This window comes from Symphalangus syndactylus, chromosome 8 (genome assembly GCF_028878055.3).
Source record: "Symphalangus syndactylus isolate Jambi chromosome 8, NHGRI_mSymSyn1-v2.1_pri, whole genome shotgun sequence".
NCBI lineage: Eukaryota > Metazoa > Chordata > Mammalia > Primates > Hylobatidae > Symphalangus > Symphalangus syndactylus.
Genome location: NC_072430.2, coordinates 136,164,747 through 136,190,479, shown reverse-complemented (window position 1 = coordinate 136,190,479; position 25,733 = coordinate 136,164,747). Strand labels below are relative to the sequence as shown.

The 25,733-nt window shown below is 44.5% G+C and overlaps 2 long non-coding RNA genes and 1 pseudogene across 9 annotated transcripts in view; 2 read left to right on the top strand and 1 right to left on the bottom strand.

The window, feature by feature from the left end:
* The window catches only part of LOC134737384 (uncharacterized), a 5,830-nt gene extending 2,379 nt beyond the window's left edge, over nucleotides 1-3,451 (bottom strand). Inside the window, exon 1 of the long non-coding RNA XR_010122263.1 lies at nucleotides 3,313-3,451. This is a non-coding gene — a long non-coding RNA (uncharacterized lncRNA). The remainder of the gene's footprint in view (nucleotides 1-3,312) is intronic.
* LOC129488573 (uncharacterized) lies at nucleotides 2,751-25,733 on the top strand. Of its 8 annotated transcripts, none has more exons than XR_010122257.1 (7): nucleotides 3,950-4,858; nucleotides 5,862-5,964; nucleotides 9,392-9,580; nucleotides 11,083-11,266; nucleotides 11,500-11,586; nucleotides 12,110-12,251; nucleotides 15,565-25,733. It is a non-coding gene; the product is annotated as an uncharacterized lncRNA (long non-coding RNA). The 8 variants fall into 8 exon arrangements; XR_010122255.1 differs by lacking the exon at nucleotides 11,083-11,266 and having other exon boundaries at nucleotides 3,997-4,858; nucleotides 15,565-15,683; nucleotides 17,208-25,733; XR_010122253.1 differs by lacking the exon at nucleotides 11,083-11,266 and having other exon boundaries at nucleotides 2,751-4,858.
* On the top strand, nucleotides 16,564-16,687 carry LOC129489089 (uncharacterized; annotated as a pseudogene).

Here is a 25,733-nt window from a genome sequence, read left to right as displayed (position 1 = left end):
GTTTTTTAGAGACAGGGTCTCACTTCGTCACTTAGGTTGGAGCACAGTGGTGGGATCACTGTAGCCTCAAACTCCTGGTGGTCTCAAGTGATCCTCCTGTCTCAGCCTCCTGTGTAGCTGGGACTACTGACACACTCAGCTAATGCTTTTTTTTTTTTTGGTAGAAATGAGATCTCGCTGTGTTGCCCAGGCTGTTCTCAAACTCCTGGTTTCAGGCAGGAGGATCGCTTGACCCCAGGAGTTCAAGACTAGGCTGGGCAACATGGCAAAAGTCCATCTCTACAGAAACAACAACAACAACAACACCCCTCCCAAAAAAACCCCAACATTAACCAGTGCATGCCTGTGGTCCCAGCTACTCAGGAGGCTGAGGCGGGAGGATTGCTTGAGCCTGGGAGGTCAAGGCTGCAGTGAGGCATGATGGCACCACTGCACTCCAGCCTGGGTGAGAGCAAGATCTTGTCTCAAACAACAACAACAAAAAACCCCCCAAAGTTTGCAATAAAGATTCACGTATATGTCTCTTCAGCAGTCTGAATGCTCTCTAGGTTAGATACATGCAAGTGGATTTGCTAAAGGAAGGAATGAGTATTTTTACCTTTACTAAAACTGCCAAATTTCTCTCCAAGTGTTTGTAACAATTTGCCCTTTCACCAGTTTCTCCACAATCCCCAAACACTCGTAATTTCTGTCACTCTGACAGATACAGTATCTTATTACGTTGCATTTCCCTAATGGTTGTATAGTTGATCATGTCTTCATATCTTTGCCACTGAAATATCTCCTGAAAATGCCTGCCTGCCCGCCCGCCCGCCTTTTCTTTTCTTTCTTCTTCCCTCTGTTACCCAGGCTGCAGTACAGTCGGCTCGCTACAGACTCCCTGCCTCCAGCTCCCGTGATTCTCCTGCCTCGGCCTGCGAACTGCCTGGGATTGCGGACGCGCGCCACCACCCCTGCCTGGTTTTTGTCCTTTGGCTGGAGGCGCGGTTTCGCCATGTTGGCCAGGCTGGTCTCCAGCTCCTGACCTCAAGTGGTCTGCCCGCCTCGGCCTCCCGAGGTGCTGGGACTGCAGACGGAGTCTCGCTCACTCGGTGCTCGGTGTTGCCCGGGATGGAGTGCGGTGGCGTGGTCTTGGCTCGCTGCAGCCTCCGCCTCCTAGCCGCCTGCCTTGGCCTCCCAGGGTGCTGGGACTGCAGCCTCTGCCCGGCTGCCACCCCGTCTGGGAGGTGGGGAGCGTCTCTGCCTGGCTGCCCCGTCTGGGAGGTGAGGAGCGCCTCTGCCTGGCTGCCCCGTCTGGGAAGTGAGGAGCGCCTCTCCCCGGCCGCCCATCGTCTGGGATGTGAGGAGCGCCTCTGCCCAGCCGCCAATCGTCTGGGAAGAAGTGAGGAGCGCCTCTGCCCGGCCGCCCCGTCTGGGAAGAAGCAAGGAGCATCTCTGCCTGGCCGCCCCGTCTGGGAAGCGAGGAGCACCTCTGCCCGGCCGCCCCGTCTGGGAAGTGAGGAGCACCTCTGCCCCGCCGCCCTGTCTGGGAGGTGTGGAGCGCCTCTGCCCAGCCGCCACCCCGTCTAGGAAGTGAGGAGCGTCTCTGCCCGGCTGCCCCGTCTGGGAAGTGAGGAGCGCCTCTGCCCGGCCGCCCTGTCTGGGAAGTGAGGAGCGCCTCTGCCCGGCCGCCACGTCTGGGATGTGGGGAGCGCGTCTGCCCGGCCGCCCCGCCACGTCTGGGATGTGGGGAGCGTGTCTGCCCGGCCGCCCCGTCTGGGAGGTCTACCACGGAGGCCAGACGCAATGTGGGGGCTGGATGTGGTGGCTCAGACCTGTAGTCCCAGCACTCTGGGAGGCCAAGGCAGGTTGATCACTTGAGGCTAGGAGTTCGAGACCAGCCTGGCCAACGTGGCGAAACATATGAAAAATACAACAGACAAACCAACCAACCAACCCCACAACAACAAAATAGGTCTACCCTGGAGTCAATAAATAAAAAAGAAACTAATATTGCTAAAAAAAAAATATTAATAAAAAATTATATTAATAAAAATTATATTAATAAAAAAGAAACTAATATTGCTAAAAAAAGAAAATGCCTTTTTATATCCTTCAGCAATTTTTTCTTGATTTGTATTTCATTCATATTACAATATTAAATGTTTTGTCTGTTACAAATATTTCTAATTTGTCCCTTATGTTTTAAATTGGTTTATAGAAACTCCTGCATCCAGAAGTTGTAAATTGTAATGTGGTCAAATCTGTCATCATTTCGTTGGTAGGGGAGAAAACCCATCTTAAGGGTTATGGCTGACACCCCTATAACAAGATTAATGAGAGAAAGGCATAACAAATTTAAAGTCTTATGTGACACAGGAACCTTCAGAAACGAAGACCCCATGACCTAAAGAGAACTGTATTTTTATGCTAAGTCTGATGAAAGAAGTAGATAGTTGTGCAGAAACATGATTGGACAAAAGGGGCATCATCTAATGGTCATACATAGGGGTTGGAGGAGACTGAGGCATGGCCCGTTTGTTCAGATTCTTTCTTGGGTCTCTGCATGACACTTCACCTCCCCAGGTATGGGGCAAGACTCCTCTGGAATCAGGGTCTTACGACCTACTTCACATGAGGTAGGCCAGTGAATTCCTTTATGACCCTGCTTTATGGGTGAAAGGCAGGAACAGATTACAGAGACCTTGCTTCTGTGGTTTTCTCAACTGCCAAGGTCCCATATTTTGGCACATTTACGGATTTTGCTTGTGACTTATCCTGTCCTTGTTACTGATTTTAATAATACTTCCTGGCAGGGTGTGGTGGTTCAATTTGCTAATACTTTATTTGAACCTTGCATCTGTTCTTAAATGAAATGGGCTTTTGCCTTTTCTTCAGTTGTTCTTGATCAGATATATGTAATATTTTCTTAAAATATTTGGGCTAATCTCATACAGTGAGCTAGGTAACAAGAGTTTAGTGAGGTACCAAATCTAAAACAGGTAGGCAGATTGTTTTTTCTATTCTCTTTCCCAATTTGGGTCTTCCTGAAGCTAGGATAAGGCCAGAGCTCCTTACTCAAGATCACCCTTCCCTATCCCCCAAACACACACAATATTCCCAAAGTGTCATTGTTCAAGTTCCAACGTGGGGCTAACTCCTAGGAGCTTGATCCTCCTACTGGGGCTACTGGTGTTAATGGCCATGAGGCCTTGTGAGAGCACGTTCGTGACAGTCCAACTCAAAGAAACTAGGAGAAAGTATTAAGTGATGGAGAATTAAACCTTAACTACCGAGCCTTAACTTCCTTAAATGAAAAATGAAACTTATTACCACCTAAGTCACATGTGTGTTTTGTGACGTCCATGATAAAATTTTGAAAAAGCACCCAGTACGCTGGGTGGCACAAACACACAGCGGGGCGAGGGCCCCTACAGCAGCGACAACCTTAACGGAGTGACCCTCAGCTGTCGTCTCAGTGCCTCCTTCACGGCTGGAAACGGCGAGGACGCTAACACAACCCTAACTGGCCGGGACGCAGCTTGAACGGTTTAACGGCCCCGAGCGCTGGGAACCCATCCCGGCACATGCGCCCTGACGGACTGGTCGCTTTTAACGACTGCTATTCACTTTCCGACTGCCTCTCCGCCAGAGGAGCGTCGGACCGCTTGACCGTCACCAACTCCTCGAACTCTGGGGCGCCTCGGCCTTCTCCCGCGCCAACCTGGCGCGAAGACCTGGGACACCGCGCGCACCTGGACCAGCAAACCCAAATTACTGCCTCGGGCGCTAGATCGCAGCAAAATGTCCGCTCCACGCGCAGGCGCAGCACGTGCAGCCCCCTCCACCCCGGCTCAAGACTCCGCCCCCAGGCTCCCGCACTGCCCGCCCCTCCCAGGGTCGCGGCTCAGGATTGGTTCAGGGGCTGCGCAGGCTCTGATTGGGCGAGGCGGAGTCACCAGGGCGCCGTATCTTTACGTGGCCGTCTTCCCTGCGCGCCTTGGATCGGGGGTAATAGTTGAGAGGGTGTCGCCAGCGTGTCGGCGCCCGCGGTTTTCTTCGGGCTCTCCCAGGGCGTCGTACCCGCGTCCGTGACGCGCGGTGGCTTCCAGGGGCGCACGGCCTAGGCCCTTGCCGGGCTCTGGGAGGGCAGGGCCCTACACCAGCGATAGCCTTAAAGGAAAACCTGTTAGGGACAAGGGCTGCTGTGGGCAGCGAGGGTTGTAGACTCATTTGTGTTCTGAATTCTGGTGGGGGTAGTGATGGACGCTGCCCCAGTTCACAGAATTATCTGATTGGGGAAGTAAAGGTACTTGAATTGCAGGTACTGTTTTTGGCCCTTTGTCCCCTTTATTTTGGCCCAGTGGGCTTCCATTTGAGTAGTCTGTAGTGGAACTATTAAAAAAAAAAAAAAAACAGTTATTTGAAAACACTTGATGGATCAGAATGAGAGGAATAGGAAGGAATTCCTGGGAATTTGTCCTTTTTTTTTTTTTTTTTTTCTTAAGGAGTTTCCACTTGTCGATTGTGGCAAAAGATGAGGTATGGGAGACCTCACCTACAACATCAAAAATCACCTTTTGTATTTGTTTTTCTGTTCGCTGGTGTGAGTAAAAGATACCAAATGAAAATTAAAAGTTAAGATGAGGCCTAACATAAGTTTATTCCAAATGCCAATTTACTGTTGGAAATACTAAGAGGCAAAACGTGCCTGGCTTGGAATGTATGATGGCCCTGTCATGTGCCTAATAATAATCTTGTCCATTTTGAGCAGGAAAAAAAATCAAGGTGAACTGAAGAAATAAGTCTTTCCCCAAAGGAGGTAGAAGATGGGGAAGATGAGATGTCAGAAGCTAAGGACAATGGCAGTAGAGATGAGGTAATTATATGTACAGAGTTGAGCAGAGTAGCATTTATTATTAATGTCAACAATTAAAATCCAGAGTAAAGCAGTTAAGCTGCATTGTTTAATCTCAAAAGTTGGCCGGGCTAGGTGGGTGTCGCCTGTAATCCCAGCACTCTGGGAGGCAGAGGAGGGTGGGTCGCTGAAGCCCAGGAGTTTGAGACCAGCCTGGGCAACATGGCGAAACCTATCTCTACTAAAAATACAGAAATTAGCCGGACGTGGTGTCTCCCATCTGTAGTCCCAGCCACTCGGGAGGCTGAGGCAGGAGAATCGCTTGAACCCAGGAGGCGGAGGTTGTAGTGAGCGCGCTACTGCACTCCAGCCTGGGAGGCAGAGTCTGTCTCAAAGCAAAAAAAAAAAACAACAACAACAAAAAAAACCCACAAACCTCAAAAGTGATATTGCAAATACTTTTCAACTAGTATTACAAGTCCACACTAAACTTGATACCAAAACCTGACCAGGTCATTTTGAGAAATCACAGACCACTTTCTCTTTAATGAGCATAGATACAAAAATTCCAGAAATATTAGCAAATTGAATATCAATGTTATACAAAGAGTAATACATCATAATGCATCGTGACCAAGTGTGGGTTATTTTGGGAATGCTAAGGTGTTCTTTGTTTGTAAAGTGATATTGGTTTTCTGGTAATACTGGTTTAAAAGAAAATCTCTTCCTTCTTTAAATTGATTCATTAAAATCCATTCATTCATGGCCCAGGTGGTCGATGCTTTCCCTCAGCCCTGCCTGGCTGTTTTAAATTAAAAACAAAAAAGAAAAAAGAAGGCTATTACTTTGTGTACCTGCCAAACATGTTTTCATATTTCTTCTTTTGACAAATATTGAAGTCCTCACTATGTTCTTCTGAGAGTCTCTCCTTTGGAATTTGAAAATAAATAGGTTTAAGTTGAGTCCTGAAAGAATTAAGGTGGGTTAGTGGGTACATAGCTAATGAATATGGAATGTTTCATAGGTGCAGCCATTGTACAAGGGCTTTATGCCAGGGGTCCCCAAGCCCTGGGCCACAGACTGGTACTGGTCTATGGACTGTTATGAACCGGGCCGCACAGCAGGAGGTGAGTGGTGGGCAAGGGAGGGAAGCTTCATCTGTATTTATAGCTGCCTCCCCATTGCTTGCATTACTGCCTGAGCTCCGCCTCCTGTCAGATCAGCTGCAGCAATAGTGTCTCATAGGAACACAGACCCTATTGTGAAACTGCGCATGTGAGGAATCTAGGTTGTACGCTCCTTATGAGAATCTAATGCCTGATGGTTTGTCACTGCTTCCCATCACCCCCAGATGGGACTGTCTAGTTGCAGGAAAACAAGCTCAGGGCACCCACTGATTCTACATTATGTTGAGTTGTATTTCATTATATATTACAATGTAATAACAGAAATAAAGTGCACAATCAATGTAATGTACTTGAATCATCCCTCTCCCCTCCCACCGGATGCATGAAAAATTGTCATCCACAAAACCGGTCCCTGGTGCCAAAAAGCTTGGGGACCACTGCTTTATACATTGTTTCATTTCATCCTCAGTGTGACCAGGTTAGGTAGGCATCATTAGCTCCATTTTTTAGACAAGAAAGTGTGCTCGCTTCGGCAGCACATATACTAAAATTAGACAAGAAAGCAGATTTAGCCATTAACCAGGTTGCTCATGTTTCCAGAACTAGTAAGTGACAGCCAGGGTTATACATAGGTCTGCTGAATCCAAACCCCCTGTACCTTCCCCATTCATTTCTTAGTCTTCTCCTAAGCAGCTTGTTCTGAGAGGCAGATAGCATTTATTTGTTGTCCACTTTGAGCATCTGGTTGTGTGATAGAAACTTTCTTCAACCCTCTTCAGTCTAGTTGTTTTAATTAATCAAAAGTAAAAGTGGGTTTTGGGTGCCCTTGTCACACACACTTATTAGGGATGATGGATTTGTTAATTTACTTGACTGTAGTAACCATTTTGCCATAAGTATATTAAAACATGTTATACACTTTATACAATTTTTTTAAAAGTAAAAGGGAAATCATGAAAATTATCCATCCATACCTTTTGATTTTAATTTAAGACATATTATGTATTCCTTTGGCAATATTTTGATACGGGACCAAGGTCTTATCTTTGAGTCCACTGCTGGAGTAGCTTATCTTCCCTGCATAAAGTACACACATAATGCATCTTCTGCAATTTAAAGTTTGTTTCTTTAAAGCAAAGGAAAACTCTAACATCCTAGTAAGTAAAGCAGTTTGAATACAGATTCCCACAGTTTTACAGCTTTTCCCATTCTTTTATGGTTGCTCATGTACACTTAATTTGATTGCAGTTTTTTAAGCTTTATCAAGTACCTCCAAAGCATTGAAGTTTGTTTTCGTAGACTCAATAACTTTTTGCATTTATTTTATTTTATTTTTTGAGATGGAGTCTCACTCTTGTTGCCCAGGCTTGAGTGCAATGGCTCAGTCTTGGCTCACTGCAACTTCCAGCTTCTAAGTTCAAGTAATTCTTTTGCCTCATCCTCCCAAGTAGCTGGGATTACAGGCATGTGCCACCACGCCCGGCTAATTTTTTATTTTTAGTAGAGATGCGGTTTCATCATGTTGGTCAGGCTGGTCTCGAACTCCTCACCTCATGTGATCTGCCTGCCTTGGCCTCCCAAAGTGTTGGGATTACAGGTGTGAGCCACTGTGCCCCGCCCTTTTTGCGTTGATTGTATTGGTTTATGTGATGTTAATTCTGCAGTTGAAACTGCAAATACAGGTTAGCAAACAACACAGCAGGTTCTTATTAAAGATACAGTTCAGGTCGGGTGTGGTGGCTCATGCCTGTAATCCCAGCACTTTGGGAGGCCGAGGCAGGCGGATCACAAGGTCAGGAGATCGAGACCATCCTGGTTAACACGGTGAAACCCCGTCTCTACTAAAAATACAAAAAATTAGCCGGGCGCAGTGGCGGGCGCCTGTAGTCCCAGCTACTCGGGAGGCTGAGGCAGGAGAATGGCGTGAACCCAGGAGGCGGAGCTTGCAGTGAGCCGAGATTGCGCCACTGCACTCCGGGCTGGGTGAAAGAGCGAGACCCCATCTCAAAAAAAAAAAAAAAAAAAAAAAGATACAGTTCAGCTCACAGGAATAGAGACACTCACATTAGTAGGAGTACCACAGAGTGGCCCACTCATGCTTGGCATTTCATAAGCATCAAGTTATTATAGTAAGACCTGGTTGGAATTGAGATAGTCATTTAATCCAGCCAGTTGGTTAAGTTGACATAGATAAGAGAGCATGTACTGTATCGGTTGAGTATCCCTTATCCGAAATGCTTGGGACCAGAAATGTTTTAGACTTCAGATTTTTTGGATTTTGGCATACTTGCAGGTAGTTAAAGAGATATCTTGGGGATGGCACCCAAGTCTAAACACAAAATTCATTTATGCTTCATATATACCTTATATACATAGCCTAAAGGTAGTTTTAGTTTTCCCTCCGGTACACTGAATAAACTGTGTTTTGCACCTGCATTTTGACACGGACCCATCACACAGAGTCAGAATTGGGGCTCTAATGACATGAATAATTGATGTATATTCTCCTGGGTCAGTAGCGTCCCTACTTGTAGAAATCTAGATGCTTCCCTGTGGATATTCTGGTTTGTTAGTGCTAAGTGAAGTCTGAGAATTTTTCTTTCTGTTTTTTTGTTTTGTTTTGTTTTTGAGATAGAGTCTCACTCTGTCACCCAGGCTGGAGTGCAGTGGTGCGATCTCAGCTCACTGCAACCTCCACCTCCCGGGTTCAAGCAATTCTCATGCCTCACCTGCCCAGGTAGCTGGGACTACAGTGTCCACCACCATACCTGGCCAGTTGTTGTATTTTTTTTTTTAGTAGAGACAGGGTTTCACCATGTTGACCAGGCTGGTCTTGAACTCCTGGCCTCAGGTGACCTGCCCACCTTGGCCTCCCAAAGTGTTGGGATTACAGACATAGAGCCACCATGCCCAGCATTCTGTTTTTTTAATTTTCTTTCTTGAGACAGAATTTCACTCTTGTTGTCCAGGCTGGAGTGCAATGGCGTGATCTCGGCTCACCACAACCTCCGCCTCCCAGGTTCAAGCAATTCCCCTGCCTCAGCCTCCTGAGTAGATAGGATTACAGGCATGCGCCACCATGCCCAGCTAATTTTGTATTTTTAGTAGAGACGGGGTTTCTCTATGTTGGTCAGGCTGGTCTCGAACTCTCGACCTCAGGTGATCCGCCCGCCTCCACCTCCCAAAGTGTTGAGATTATAGGCGTGAGCCACCGGGCCTGGCCTTCTTTTTTTTCTTTAGACAAGCATGTCAGGTGATTCTGGTGCTGGAAGCCTTTTTACTACATTTCTCTAGGAGAAATTCATCCTAGAGAGTTGAAATAGTTGTTGATGTACATGCCCGACCCGAATCTTGCACTTAGTGACTGTGCAGTGTGATTGTAGCTGCATGAAGAGGCATCTTTTCATTGTTGCTGTTTCTCCTCCAGGTTCTTGTCCCTCATAAGAATTGCAGGAAGAACACAACTGTCCCAGGAAAGAAAGGGGAGGAAAAGTCCTGGCTCCTGTGTTTGCTGAAAAGTTAATATCACCAAGCAGGAGGGGAGCCACGCTCAAGGACTGTGAGAGCCACCAGGAGAATGAAGACAGGAACAGTGAGTCGGACCAGGATGAGGAAGGTAAAGAATCCTTCTGCAGGGGGTTCCTGGTGAGTGGCTGTGAGTTAGAGACAAGCTGCTGTATATGCCATTCTGCAGCACTTGGGGAGAGATTCTGTTAAAAATCCATCCCTCTGAAAACTGCCTTGGCAATCCCTGGCTGATTCTTCAGGATGGGCCTCATTGATGGGGAGTCTCAGTGGATGTTTGTTTGACCTTTGCTTTCTACCTGACCCTAGTCAGATATTTTTTCTTTTTCTTTTTTTCTTTTTTTTTTTTTTTTTGAGACAGAGTCTTGCTCTGTCACCCAGGTTGGACTGCACTGGTGTGGTCTTGGCTCACTGCAGCCACTGCCTCCTGAGTAGCTGGGACTACAGGCGCACACCACCACACTGGCTAATTTTTCTATTTTTAGTAGAGATGGGGTTTCACCATGTTGGCCAGGCCATCTTGAACTCCTGACCTGAACTGACCTGCCCGCCTTGGCCTCCCAAAGTGCTGGGATTACAGGCATGAGCCACCATGCCTAGCCCAGAAATTTTCTCTTTGAATACTATACATTGATGAGTTCTGTCTTTATGCTTATGATCCACGCAGGTAGGTCGTCTCAGATTTAATTTTTAGTGGTTTTTTTCTGTCTTGATGGAGTCTGTGTAACATTTAAAATATTGCTACCAAAGCAGTAATTCTTACTATAGTTATTAAAATGCAAGAACAATACATTTAAAATTATTTCATAATAAAGTTAAAATGAGACTGGGTGTTGTGGCTCATACCCTGTAATCCCAGCACTTTGGGAGGCTGAAGCAAGATAATTGCTTGAGGCCAGGAGTTCAAGACCAGCTTGGGCAACAGGGCGAGACCCTATCTCTACAAGAAATTAATAAATTAGCCAGGTATGCGGGCATGGTGGCTCACGCCTGTAATCCCAGCACTCTGGGAGGCTGAGGTGGGCGGATCATGAGGTCAGGAGTTCAAGACCAGCCTGGCCAACATGATGAAACCCCATCTCTACTAAAAATACAAAAATTAGCCGGGTGTGGTGGCGCGTGCCTATAATCCCAGCTACTTGGGAGGCTGAGGCAGGAGAATCGCTTGAACCCAGGAGGTGGAGGTTGCAGTGAGCCGAGACTGCACCACTGCACTCCAGCCTGGCAACAGAGTGAGACTCTGTCTCAAAAATAAATAAATAATAAATAAATAAATAAATAATAAATTAGCCAGGTATGGTGGCACACACCTGTAATCCCAGCTACTTGGTAGGCTGAGGTGAGAGGATGGATTGAGCCAGGGAGATCGAGGCCTCAGTGAGTCGTAATCTCACCACTGCATTCCAGCCTGTGCAACATACGTGAGACCCTATCTCAAAATAAAATAAAAAGTTAAAGTGCTGTGAATTTTTTTCTTAGGTATTTGTATACAGCCAGATATAAAAGAACAATTGTTCTCTGAAAGGAGAATTTGTCATTCTTAACTAGTCTATGTAATAATAATTGATTAGGTGGCTTCCCTTGTGATTCTAGGGGTGGGGGAAAAAATAAAGCTGGGGCCAAAGTTAGAGAAGACCTTCCCATGAGGGCTGAAGATGATGAACAGGATGACAACAGTGGCAGTGACAAAGGCAGTGAGGAAGAGGAGGAGGAGGAAGGTCGGATGATCTGGATCAGCCCTGTTAAGCAGTGTGGCTGGCATCATGGAATGCTAGTTGTAAGTGAAGCCCATCAGAAGGGGCTGTTGTATTTCTTTTATTAATTTAAATAACTCTCTTATTAATTTAGAAATGCTTTTAAAAGTACCCTGACCAGACTCAACTCATGAGTCTTGTGACAATTAAGTATAGCTTAGGAATGATGTTTGTGGATAGTATAAAAGTTTCCAGTTTACTCATTAGTGGCCCAAGCAGATGATTACAAATGCGATATTCTGGCTTTCACCCACAGAACCTATCAAAGAAACACCTGATAAACAAAAGAAGGAAATGGCCAATCAGAAAGATTCCCCTGGAGCCAAAAAGCAGAAATTAGAAGGTAACTGGCCAGGCGCGCTGGCTCATGCCTGTAATTCCAGCACTTTGGGAGGCCGAGGCGGGTGGATCACGAGGTCAGGAGATCGAGACCATCCTGGCTAACACGGTGAAACCCTGTCTCTACTAAAAGTACAAAAAATTAGCCGGGCGTTGTGGCAGGCACCTGTAGTCTCAGTTACTTGGGAGGCTGAGGCAGGAGAATGGCGTGAACCCAGGAGGCGGAGCTTGCAGTGAGCCGAGATTGTGCCACTGCACTCCAGTCTGGGCAACAGTGCCAGACTCCGTCTCAAAAAAAAAAAAAAAAGAAAAGAAATTAGAAGGTAGCTTATTGGCTGTGGTTTAAAGCACAGGAGATGCATGGAGAATGTCACGTTGGCAAAAACTTAGTCTCCATTAGCCCAAAGGAGCAACAATGGGATTTGCTACAGACGCTTGGTGTTACAATCTTCAGTGGATTTTCTTTTAGTGCTATTTTTTCTGAACTGAGTTCTTTTTTTTTTTTTTTTTTTTACCTTTTTGTGTAGCAACTGAACCATGTATAGCACTCCAACTGTTTTTTGGAAACTTGGATTTCAACAAAACTGCTGCTGAACTAAAAGCTGGCCTCAGTGAATTTTTTGCTAAAAATGATCTTGAAGTTGTTGGTGTCAGAGTTGGCTTGTCCAGGTAAATACCAATAAACTAAGACGGTTTTTAAGAGCGTATCAGCCCAGCACTTACTATTCCTGGAGAATTTAGGAGTTCCAGTAGCTTTATGTTACTTCATGATGGTTCATAGGCTGCTGTCTTCTCAGGTCCTTTTGTTACCTGCTCTTCACCCTTTGGTGGGATTTTACCTCAGTCACTTGCCATTTAAAATGAATATGTAAAATCCTTCAGTGGCTCATGTTTAGTAAATCTGTTATATTAAACTTTGCTACCCACTTTCCCAACCAAAATATTAAAATAATCCCAAGATCTTCCAAGTCTTAGAGACAGGGTCTTGCTACCCAGGCTGGTCTCAAACTCCTGGGTCAAGTGATCCTTCTACCTCAGCTTCCCAAAGTGCTGGGATTACAGGTGTGAGCCACTGTGCCCTGCCTGTTTCTTAAAAATTAAAAAAAAAAAATTTTTTTTTTTTTTTGAGACAGTCTCCCTCTGTCGCTCAGGCTGGAGTGCAGTGGTGCAATCTCACTGTGGCCTGCCTGTTTCTTAAAAATTAAAAAAAAAAATTTTTTTTGAGACAGTCTCCCTCTGTCGCTAGAGTGCAGTGGCACGATCTCAGCTTACTGTAGTCTCTACCTTCCAGGTTCAAGCAATTCTCCTGCCTCAGCCTCCTGAGTAGCTAAGATTACAGGCGCCTGCCACCATGCCCGGCTAATTTTTGTATTTTTAGTAGAGACAGGGTTTTGCCATGTTGGGCAGACTGGTCCTGAACTCCTGGTCTCAAGTGATCCGCCAGCCACAGCCTCCCAGAGTGCTGGGATTACAGGTGTGAACCCCTGCACCCAGCCAAAAATAAATACATAAGTAAATAACTTTTTCTGAAACAGGGTCTCATTCCGTTTCCCAGGCTGGAGTACAGTGGTGTGATCATGGCTCACTGCAACCTCTGCCACCTGGGCTCAAACAATCCTCCCACCTCAGCCTCCTTAATAGCTAGGACTACAGGCATACATCACCATGCCTTTTTTGTACACATGAGGTTTCGCCATGTTGCCCAGGCTGATCTCAAACTCCTGAGCTCAAGTAATCCTCCCACCTCAGCCTCCCAAAGTGCCGGGATTACAGGTATGAACCATTGTGCCCAGCCAAAATTTGTAATTTCAAGCCACACTTTCTATAGCTTTTGGTTAAATTTTGTCAGTTGTTAAGCAGAAAACTAATAGAGACGTCAATAGGCAAACTGCACAGATTCTCAGTCCTTGCTCTAGAATGAGGTCTCTTGACTTCAGCACTACTGACATTCTGGGCTGGACAATTCTTTTTCTTTGGAGACAGGGTCTGGCTCTGTCATCCAGGCTGGAGTGCAATGGTGCAATCTTGGCTCACTGCAACCCCTGCCCTCTGGCTCAAGCCATCTTCCCATGTCAGCCTCCCAAGTAGCTGGGACCACAGGCATGTACCAGTATGCCCGGCTAATTTTTTTGTGTGTGTATTTTCTGTAGAGACAGGAAATACACGTTGACCAGGCTGGTCTCAAACTCCTGAGCTCAAGCAGTCTGCCCGCCTTGGCCTCGCAAAGTGCTGGGATTGCAGGCATGGGCCACCGTGCTGGGTCTGGGCTGGGCAGTTTTATGTTATGGTGGCTGTCCAGTTCATTGTGGGATGTTTAGCAACCTCCCTGGATTCTACCCGTTAGACACTAGATGACTCCCTGTTTGTAACAGCCAAAAATGTTTCTAGACATTGTCAAGCTTGCCCCCGGGTGAGAACTACTTCTCCATAGTTACTTCACAGTACTGACTGCCAGTTTGTGGAGCCTTGCTTTTAAATTGTAAATTAGGCAGCTGCTTGTGACTTAGTGCTGATTTCTATTCCAACAGCTAGTGTGATTAGCTAACCAGAGGCATATGCTCTTCATCTTACCTGTGTGTGCTTTTTCCCTTTTCTTCTACATCTCTGTAGGAGATTTGGTTATGTGAATTTTTTTTTCTTTTTTTTGTTGAGACGGAGTCTCGCTCTGTCGCCCAGGCTGGAGTGCAGTGGCACGATCTCGGCTCACTGCAAGCTCCGCCTCCCAGGTTCATGCCATTCTCCTGCCTCAGCCTCCCAAGTAGCTAGGACTACAGGCGCCTGCCACCACGCCCGGCTAATTTTTTTTATTTTTTTAGTAGAGACGGGGTTTCACTGTGTTAGCCAGGTTGTTCTTGATCTCCTGACCTCGTGATCCACCCGCCTCGACCTCCCAAAGTGCTGGGATTACAGGCGTGAGCCACTGTGCCCTGCCATTATGTGAATTTTAAATCTGCTGATGATCAAGAAAAAGCCTTGGAACTAAGTGATACAAAAGTCCTTGGGTATGAAATTAAATTTAAGAAACCAAAGGGAAGGGAAACAAAAGTATGCAAACAAGGTAATTTGTTCAAAGGTATCGATGTATCTAGAAGATTTTGGGTCAGGCAGGAATATCACATTGTTTCTAATTTGATGCAAGTAGTCCTCAGTTTATGACAGGCCACCTGCCTCCGTGGCACCTTGCCCTCTCTCCTGTGCTCGAGCCGCATGGCTCACCTTTCTCTGTCATAAGGTTCTTTCCAGGACTCAGTCCCTGGCTACTTGAAACCCATCCATCCAGTTTCATCTTAAATGTCACTTCCTCAGACCAGAAAACTCTTTCCTTACCCCCACACTAGGGTAAGTCTTCTCTACTAGACTTCGTCATTGCCCCTTTTACTTGTCCATCCTGGCACTTATCAAAGTTTATAATTACATGACTCTTCATTTACCAGTCTTCTCCAACAAGAACACATTCCTGAGAGCAGAGGCCAAGTTCATGTTTTCACAGCGAGCATGTAGCACAGGCCCTAACCCAGAGTATGTGTTCAAATATTTGTTAAATGAATGAAGATGTATTGTTGTTTCCACCACTTTGCAACTCTTTGAGGGGTATTTTTTCTTTTTTCTTTTTTTTTGAAACAGAGTCTTGCTCTGTCACCCAGGCTGGGGTGCAGTGGTGCGATCTTGGCTCACTGCAACCTCCACCTCCCGTGTTCAAGCCATTCTCCTGCCTCAGCCTCCCGAGTAGCTGGGATTACAGGCACGTGCCACCACACCCGGCTAATTTTTTGTATTTTTAGTAGAGATGGGGTTTCACTGTGTTAGCCAGGATGGTCTCCATCTCCTGACCTTGTGATCCGCCCACCTCAGCCTCCCAAGGTGCTGGGATTCTAGGCATGAGCCACTGCGCCCGGCCCGAGGGGTATTTTTTCTGTCTTAGGGGACTTTTGATGCTTACTAAATCTAAACTCACCAAAAATATTCTTTTGTTTTTATGTAGATCAAAATGCCAAAACACTTTTGATCAAGAACCTGCCTGACAAAGTCATTCCACATGAATTAAGTGTTTGAGGATGCTTTTCAAATCAGATTAGTGAGCAAAGATGGGATGAGTAAAAGGTATGTTTTGCACCTTGTACTGAATAAGAATGTATGTCTACTGGATACAAACATAATGGAATTTCCTTACATTCTCTCAAATCTTTTATGCCTGATTTTAGAGAAGGAAAGAGTAGTTATCCAGATTTCTGCCAGTAGGCATAAAAAGCTGAAGGAGACATCATAAAGGGACAGCTAAAACTCCTAGAAAACTGTAGTGGTGCTATAGAGAAATAGAGACTTCATCTGCTACCAAGTACAAGATTGAAGATTGGAATTTATTCATAGATTATGTACATTCCTTCTTCTCTCTCCAGGGCTGACTCCACTAGGATAATGTACCTGGTAACTTGCTTGGACAGGTACCAAAATAGAACATAGAATTGAATTGTTAGGTTTATGTTGTAACCAATTAATGAAACACTGTCCTTAGGTATCTAGGCTTTGGTAGAGTAAGAGAGTGAATATGGTGAAATTAGAGAGGGTGGAGTATAATATATTTTGGAGGGATTGTCATTGAGGTGAAAATTGAATATTGGGTTTATAGATACATTTGAGCTAAATGTGTTGGTGTAGGTGAACTCTAAAATAATCTGTAGCAGTATGTTCTGATGAATGTAATCTCTAGAAAGAATACTACAGATCTAACAAGCATAAGATAGAACTATATGTATTGACCTGGAAAGCCATGATAAATATAGGAAAACAAATCTGAAAGAATAAATTCCAAATTGTTAGCAGTGTTTACCAGGAGGAGATTTGGGAGCACTCTGCTTATAGTCTCCAGAAAGCAAGCAAACAAATTCCTGCCAAAAGCTATATAATTTCTCAGAGTTTAATTAGGTTTTAATTAAATATACTTGAATCTTTATAATCATTTCTCTACCTGAAGAATTACTGTATCACTTCTCAGCCTTTTGGCTAAGATCAAGTGTAGTATCTGTTTTTTCAGTTTAATATCTGATATGTACTAAATTAAAAATAATAAAAAATAAATGGGAGATAAGAGAAACCAGAGATCCATGGCCATGTGAAATAAAGCATAGTACCTATGCCAGAAAAGAGTGTGGTGCAGGCTGGACATGGTGGCTCATGCCTGTAATCCCAGCACTTTGGGAAGCCGAGGCCGGCGGATCATGAGGTCAGGAGATTGAGACCATCCTGGCCAACATGGTGAAACCCCATCTCTACTAAAATACAAAAAATTAGCCAGGCGTGGTGGCACGCTCCTGTAGTCCCAGCTACTCGGGCGGCTGAGGCAGGGGAATTGCTTGAGCCCGGGAGGCAGAGGTTGCAGTGAGCCAAGATTGGGCCACTGCACTCCAGTCTGGTGACAGAGGGAGACTCCGTCTCAAAAAAACAAAACAAAACAAAAAAACAGAATGTGGTGCATTATGTTTAAGAATCTGACTCAGACCAGGCACAGTGGCTCATGCCTATAATCCCCAGCACTTTGGGAGGCCGAGGCGGGGGGATCACCTGAGCTCAGAAGTTTGAGACCAGCCTGGCCAACATGGTAAAACCCTGTCTCTATTAAAAATACAGAAAATTAGCCAGGCGTGGTGGTACACACCTGTAATCCCAGCTACTCAGGAGGCTGAGACAGGAGAATCACTTCAACCCGGGAGGCAGAGGTTGCAGTGAGCCGAGATCTTGCCACTTCACTCCAGCCTGGGCAACGAGCAAAACTCTGTCTCAAGAAGAAAGAACCTGACTCGATATGTCCTTATTCATACCTTTCACCAAATTAAATTACAGGTTCGTTAGAGATTTCATGTAAAATATGAAACCATAAAGTATTAGAGGAAGACATAGAGAATATTTTTGGGTTTTGTTTAATAATCTGCAGGAGAGGAAGGCCTTTTTAAATATGACACAATCCTGGAAGTCCCAAAAGAAAAGATACATAAATTTGGCCAGGCACAGTGACTCAACCTGCAATTCCAGTACTTTGGGAGGCCGATGCGGGTGGATCACCTGAGGTTAGGGGTTCAAGACCAGCCTAGCCAACATGGTGAAACCCTGTCTCTACTAAAAATACAAAAAAATTAGCTGAGCATGATGGTGGGCGCCTGTAATCCCAGCTACTTGGGAGGCGAAGGCACGAGAATCACTTGAATTGGGGAGGTGGAGATTGCAGTGAGCCGAGACTGCACCACTGCACTCCAGCCTGGGCAACAGAGTGAGACTACATCTCAAAAAAAAAAAAAGTACACCAGACCAGGCATGGTGGCTCACACCTGTAATCCCAGCACTTTGGAAGGCTGAGGTAGGTGGATCACCTGAGGTCAGGAGTTTGAGACCAGCCTGGCCAACATGGTAAAACCCTGTTTCTACTAAAAATAGAAAAAATTAGCTGGTCGTGGAGGCAGGCACCTGTAGTCCCAGCTACTCAGGAGGCTGAGGCACGAGAATCACTTGAACCTGGGAGGCGGAGGTTAGTGAGCCGAGATTGCACCATTGCACTCCAGCCTGAGCAAGAGTGAAACTCCATCTTAAACGGTAATAATAATAAATAAATAAAAATTAAGCACGTCCCTGTGATGAAACCTTCTGAGGGCCAGGTGTGGTGGCTCATGCCTGTAATCTCAGCACTTTGGGAGGCCAAAGTGGGCAGATCACCTAAGGTCAGGAGTTCCAGACCATCCTGGCCAGCATGGTGAAACCCCATCTCTACTAAAAATAGAAAAAATTAGCCAGGTGTGGTGGCAGGCACCTGTAATCCTGCTACTCGGGAAGCTGAGGCAGGAGAATCGCTTGAACGTGGGAGGCGAAGGTTGCAGTGAGCCGAGATCACGCCATTGCACTCCAGCCTGGGCAACAGAGCAAGATTCTGTCTCAAAAATAAATAAATAAATAAAATAAAATAAAAGTGCACCTAACAAATGAGTAAGAGAAATATCAACAATTTAGGGGAAATAACAGGCAGGCTATGGTGGACAGACAGGAACGGAGTTTTAAGCATAGGAAAAGGTACTCATCACTCATAGTGAAACAATTGTAAATAAAATATACACTGAGATACAACTTTTTACCTATCAAGCAGTCACAGATTGAAAAGTTTGTTACCACAGTGGAGAAGAGGGTAAAGAAACTGGCATGCTCATACTGTGTTACTGGAAGTGAAATTGGAGAAATCGCTATGGAGATTAGGTACTTAGCCGTAGCTATCAAAGTTACAGTTGCAATTACCATTTTATCTTGCAGTTCCACTCCTAAGAATTTACCCTGCAGTTAGTCTCAGACAAATGTGAAATAATGTATTGCAAAGTTGTTTGATGCAAAATTAGAATTAACCTGAATATCAAGCAACAGGTGGTTAAAATTGTCTGGCAGATCCATAAGATATTTTTCTATATAGCTGTAAAAAGGAATGATATCGCATTTTGTGTACTGATGGGAAATAATCTCCAGTATACATTATTAAGTGAAAAAAGACAAAGTGTATATTAAGTGAAAAAAGACAAACAGTGTGTACAGTAGTCTGCCTTTTATGTAAAAACATAATGGAGAACACACTGTACACAAAAAATAACATGGATCAAAGACCTAAATGTAAGAGCTAAAACATAAAATCCTTAGAAGAAAACACACTTTATGCACAAGTGATTAAAGAAAATTGAGAAGTTGGGCTTAATCAAAATAAAAAATGTTTGTGTTTCAAACCCATATTTAAAAAGTCCCTCCCTCCCTCCCTCCCTCCCTCCCTCCCTCCCTTCCTTTCTTTCCTTTTTTGGGACGGTCTCCCTCTGTTGCCCAGGCTGCAGTGCGGCGGCATAGCCTTGGCTCACTGCAACCTCCCTGCCTCAGGCTCCTGTGATTCTCCTGCCTCGACCTGCCGAATGCCTGGGATTGCAGGTGGCGCACGCCACCATGCCTGGCTGGTTTTTGTGTTTTTGGTGGAGATGGGGTTTCACCGTGTTGGCCAGGCTGGTCTCCAACTCCTGACCTCGAGTGATCTGCCCGCCTCGGCCTCCCGAAGTGCTGGGATTACAGACGGAGTCTCGCTCACTCAATGCTCAATGTTGCCCAGGCTGGAGTGCAGTGGCGTGATCTCGGCTCGCTACAACCTCTACCTCCCAGCCGCCTGCCTTGGCCTCCCAAAGTGCTAAGATTACAGCCTCTGCCCGGTCGCCACCCCATCTAGGAAGTGAGGAGCGTCTCCGCCTGGCCGTCCCGTCTGGGAAGTGAGGAGCACCTCTGCCCGGCCACCCTGTCTGGGAAGTGAGGAGCGCCTCTGCCTGGCCGCTGTGCAACCTTCCAAGTGTGAAGTGACAGCCTTCGTTGTAGAATGAATGAAGACACTGGCACTGATTATATAACACCTTGGCAGCTATCTCAAGTCATTGATGGTGGAGGTATTGGAATTATAGAAGAAAGCAAACACACAAATTTGACTAAAGGCGATTTTGTGACTTCTTTCTATTGACCCCGGCAAACCAAGGTTATTCTGGATGGAAATAGCCTTGAAAAGGTGATATACATATGAACGTATCTGATTTTTTTTCTCCGTATAATTCTTACTTTGTGCATTTGATATTCAGTTGTGTTTGTAATCACGGAAAAATAAAAGCATATAAAAAAAAAAGTCAAAAGAAAATTTGTAGACTGGGCCAGGCGTGGTGGCTCACGCCTGTAATCCCAGCACTTTGGGAGGCCGAGGCGGGTGGATCACGAGGTCAGGAGATTGAGACCATCCTGGCTAAGATGGTGAAACCCCGTCTTTACTAAAAATACAAAAAAAACTAGCCAGGCGAGGTGGTGGGCACCTGTAGTCCCAGCTACTCAGAAGGCTGAGGGGTGGAGCTTGCAGTGAGCCAAGATCGCGCTGCTGCACTCCAGCCTGGGCGACGAGACTCCGTCTCAGAAAAAAAAAAAAAAAAAAAAAGAAAATCTGTAGACTGGCTGGGCACAGTGGCTCATGCCTGTAATCCCACACTTTGGGAGGCCGAAGTGGGTGGATCACCCGAGGTCTGGAGTTAGAGACCAGCCTGGCCAACATGGCAAAACCCAGTCTTTACTAAAAATACAAAATTAGCCAGGCGTGGCGGTGAGCGCCTGTAATCCCAGCTACTTGGGAGACTGAGGCAGGAGAATCGCTTGAACCTGGGAGGTGGAGATTGTAGTGAGCCAAGATTGCGCCGTTGCACACCCACCTGGGCAACGAGTGAAACTCCATCTCAAAAAAAAAGAAGAAAAAATCTATAGACTGGAAGAAAATATTTGCAAATCATATATCTGATAAGGGACTTGTGTCCAAATATATAAAGAACTCATATTACAATTCAACAATAAAAAGGCAACCCAATTAAAAAATGGGCAAAGGATTTGAATGGACATTTCTGCAAACAAGGCATATGAATGGCCAATAAGCACGCAAAAAGATGCTCAACAGTTGTTAGGGAAATGCAAATCAAAACCATGATGTGATACACTTCACATTCATTAGAATGGCTAGAATAAAGAAGGCAAACAGTAACAAATATTGACAAGGATGTGGAAAAGGTGGAGCCCTCATATGTTCCTGGTGGGAATGTGAAATAATGCAGTTGCTTTGGAAAAGTTTGACAGTTTCTCAAAACGTTAAACATAGAATTGCCATATGGTCCAGCAATTCTCTTAAGTATCTACCTCAAAGAAATGAAAACATATGTTCACACTCTCCTACAAATGTTCATGTCAGCATTATTTAATAGTCAAAAAGTAGAAATGACCCAAAATGTCTGTCAGTTGATGGATTGATAAAGTATGGTATGTCATTCTGTATATGACATGTCCAGTATAGCCAAATCTATATAGACAAACTAGAGCAGTAGTTGCTTGTGGCTGGGAGTGAGAATGGGTTGGGAGGAATGAGGAGTGACTGCTGATGGGTACTTCTGGGGACAATAAAAATGTTCCAAAGTGAGTTTACAATGATGATTGTACAGTTGTGTAAACGTATTAGAAACCATTGTAAAGTGTAAATGGGTGGATTTTATGATATGTAAATTATATCTCAAGCTTTTTAAGAAAAATTGTATGTGCATATACATTTGCTTTTATATACACAGAATGTTGCCTCTGTGGTTAGAAATTGGGTGGCCTGGAATAGGAATATAAGGAAGACTACATCACATCCTTTTTTTTTTTTTTTTCCTTTTTCTACATGTTCTAAACCATATCCTTTTCTACTTTTTGGATTTTGAATCTTATATATTACTGATACAGAAGACAAATAATCATCTGTGGCCCTAAATGCCGACTGTTCTTCTCTGCCTCACCTTATCCCCACAATTGCAGGATTGTATATATTGAATTCAAGTCAAGCCGAGGCAGAGAGAGCCTTGGAAGAAAAGCAGGGAATGGAGATTGATGGGCTTGCCATAGTTCTTGACCATATTGGAGAGAAAAGCCAGGGCCAAGAAACTAGAGATAGAAAGAACAGCACCTGGAGAGGTGAGGGGTCCCAGAGCTCTGTGGATTGAGATTTACCAGGGTTGTCACAGGGGGATCCCAAGGGATCGTCTGGTATGAGGTTAGGGGTACTTGGCACTTTATTTTTTTATTATTATTTTGAGATAGGGTCTCACTCCCTTTGCCCAGGCAGGAGTGCAGTGGCACAATCATGGCTCATGTCAGTCTCGATTTCCTGGGCTCAGGTGATCCTCCTACCTCAGCCTCCCGAGTAGCTGGACTACAGATGGGAAGGCTACTCAGCACTTTATTTTTTATTTTATTTTTTTATTTTTATTTATTTATTTTTTTAGACGGAGTCTCGCTCTGTTGCCCAGGCTGGAGTGCAGTGGCACCATCTCGGCTCACTGCAACCTCTGCCTCCTGGGTTCAAGCTATTCTCCTGCCTCAGCTTCCCGAGTAGCTGGGATTACAGGTGCCCGCCACCACACCTGGCCGAGATCACACCACTGCACTCCAGCCTGGGTAACAGAGACAGACCTCTTATCTCAAAGCAAAAAAAAGGAAACCCATCAGTTTATTTTTTCTTTTTTGGGCACCCTCTAGGATTTTGTTTGAACAAGCTCTTATATCTGTGGTTTCAGAATTAGATATTTAATTCTCTTCAGATATTAATTTTCTTCAAGTAGTGTTTTTGCAGGTTTAAACGAGTGACCCCAAACCAGTGTCCCTAATTTGCCTTATCTGATCGGCAAACATGTTGGCTTATACAATAAGAGACCATTGAATTTGTTATGAGTATTTCAAAAAATCAAAAAATTTCACATAAACCCCTGGATTTCCAGCTTCTTTTGATACAACAGAAAATCTGCCCAGGTGCAGTGGTTCACACTTGTAATCCCAGCACTTTGGGAGGCTGAGGTGGGTGGATAGCTTGAGCCCTGGAGTTCAAGACCAGCCTGGGCAACATGGAGAGACCCTGTCTGTACAAAAAAAAACTAAAATTAGTTGGGCATGGTGTTGCATACCTGTAGTCCTAGCTAACTCAGGAGACTGAGGTAGGAGGATTGCCTGAGCCTGGGAGGTTGGGGCTACAGTGAGCCATGATGGTGCCACTGCACTCCAGCCGAGGGGACAGAGTGAGACCCTATCTGTCTCAAAGAAAAAGGAAAGAAAATCTGGTGGCACCGTGGCTGCATTCCCACATGGCAGCAGTTGGCTGGCAATGAGAAGTAGCTGCTTCCTTTTAGGTGTGGCCATTGCTCTTGTTTGCTGGTAACCCCCACAGTTCCTGAGGGTCTCCCCACCAACAGTGGTGGGAACAGCACAACACTTGGCACTTTTAAACATAGAGTTAATACTTTTTTCTTAGAAAATAGCCCTTTTTTTAATAGTAAAGATGACATGGCTGGGCATGGTGGCTCATGCCTGTAATCCCAGCACTGTGGGAGGCTGAGGAGGGCAGATGATGAGGTCAGGAGTTCGAAACCAGCCTGGCCAACATGGTGAAACCCCGTCTCTAACAAAAATTAGTCGGGCATGATGGCGCATACCTGTAATCCCAGCTACTCGGAAGGCTGAGGCAGGAGAATTCCTTGAACCCGAGAGGTGGAGCTTGCAGTGAGCCAAGATCGCACCACTGCACTCCAGCCCGGGTGACAGAGCGAGACTGCGTCTCAGGGGGAAAAAAAAGATGACATTTTGATATTTCTTATGCATTTTTCTCTTCCACAAGTGGAAAGACAAAGTATAGAACAAGACAACCACACTTTTCAAGAAAAATGGGAGAGAGCCTATTTTTTTGTGGAAGTAAAGAATGTTCCTACATTTTTAATATGCAAAGTCTGTCTGTGTTGAAAGAGCATACCCTAAGACACCATTATGAAACAAACCATAGCAAGAACCACGATGGGTATACAGAAAAGATGCGTGACAAAAAACTTAACGAACTGAAAAAAAGACTGAGATTTCAGCATGACTTGCTTTTGAATGTGAATAAAATAGGTGATGCTGCTATGGAGTGTAGTTATATATTAAGTGAGAAAATTGCCCGGGCATCAAAACCTTTTACAGATGGGGAGTTTATAAAAGAATGCTTGTTGAGTGCAGCAGAAATTATGTGCCCTGAACAGAGACAAGCATTTGCAAATATAAGACTAACTGGTAATATTGTTGCTCAGCATGTTGATGATATGGCTGAAAACTTACAGGACAGGTTTCAGGAAAAAGTGAAATCATTTGTGGCTTTCTCTATCACAGCTCATGGGAACACTGATATAAATAATGCTCCCCAGTTGGCTGTGTTCATTCGTGGTGTTGATGAAACTTTTGATGTGACCGAAGAACTTTTAAATATGGTACCCATAACAGGCACAGCATCAGGAAATGACATATTTTTATGTGTTGAGAAAAGTCTTAAAAAATTTAATGTAGACTGGTCAAAATTAGTAAGTGTTAGCACAGATGGTAATTCTGCAATGGTTGGTGTTAAACAACTTGTTATAAAACTAAATCTAAGGTGGCAGGGCTTTGCAAAGGCACAGAACTTAAGTGTGTGCATGGCCTCATTCTCCAGGAATCACTTTGTGCTAAAAAGTTAAAAATGGATCACGTCATGGACATAGTAATTTACAGCATAACCTGGATACATTCCCATGGCTCAAACCACAGAAAGTTCAACACTTTGTTCAGTGAGTTAGATGCACAATATGGAAGCCTGTTCTGTGACATGGAAGTGAAGTGGCTGAGTCGTGGTATAGTGCTAAAGCAGTTTTTTGAACTGTTGGAAGAAATTGACTTTTTCATGTCCTCTAAAGGAAAATCTGTGCCTCAGCTCACTAGCAAAAATTGGGTCAAAGACAGCCTTTTTGATTGACATTACAACACATCTAAATACATTGGATATTTCTCTGCAAAGACATTCACAAGTGGTTACACAAATGTATGATTCAATTCACTAATTCCTAGCAAAATTGTGTTGTTGGGAAACTCATTTGACAAGGAACAATCTGGCCCACTTCCCTACACTGAAATTAGTTTCTGAAAATGAAAGCAATGGCCTGAACTATATTCCAAAAATTAAAGAATTGAAGACTGAATTCCAAAAAAGATTCTCCGATTTCAAACTTTATGAAAATGAACTGATATTGTTCAGTTCATCTTTCATGATGAATATTAATCATGTGAATGCAGAGCTGCAAATGGAAGTTATTGAATTGCAGTGCAACACTATACTGAAAACTAAATATGATGATGTGGGAATCCCAGAATTCTACAAATTCCTAGGTAATGGTTACCCTAAATATAAAAAACATTGTGCAAAGATTCTGTGCATGTTTGGAAATACCTATGTTTATGAGCAGCTATTTTCTCTTATGAAACTAAGTAAAACTAAATATTGCTCCCAGTTAAAGGAAAGATGAATTGTCTGCTGCATGTTGCTATGCAAGATTCACAACCTGACGCTGATTGATATCTTGGGCCCTAAGAAAGGAATGTTAGATTTCGGATTTCAAATCTGAGAAGTAATAAATTATGAAACTTGGGATAATTATTTCTATTTTCAAATTATATTTTTTCAATATGAAGTTTAGAGTACAATCTCTGGCATTATATATGTTTGTTAAGTCTTATACCATATAAAATAAAGTTGGATTATACTTTTGGTGGTTTTTT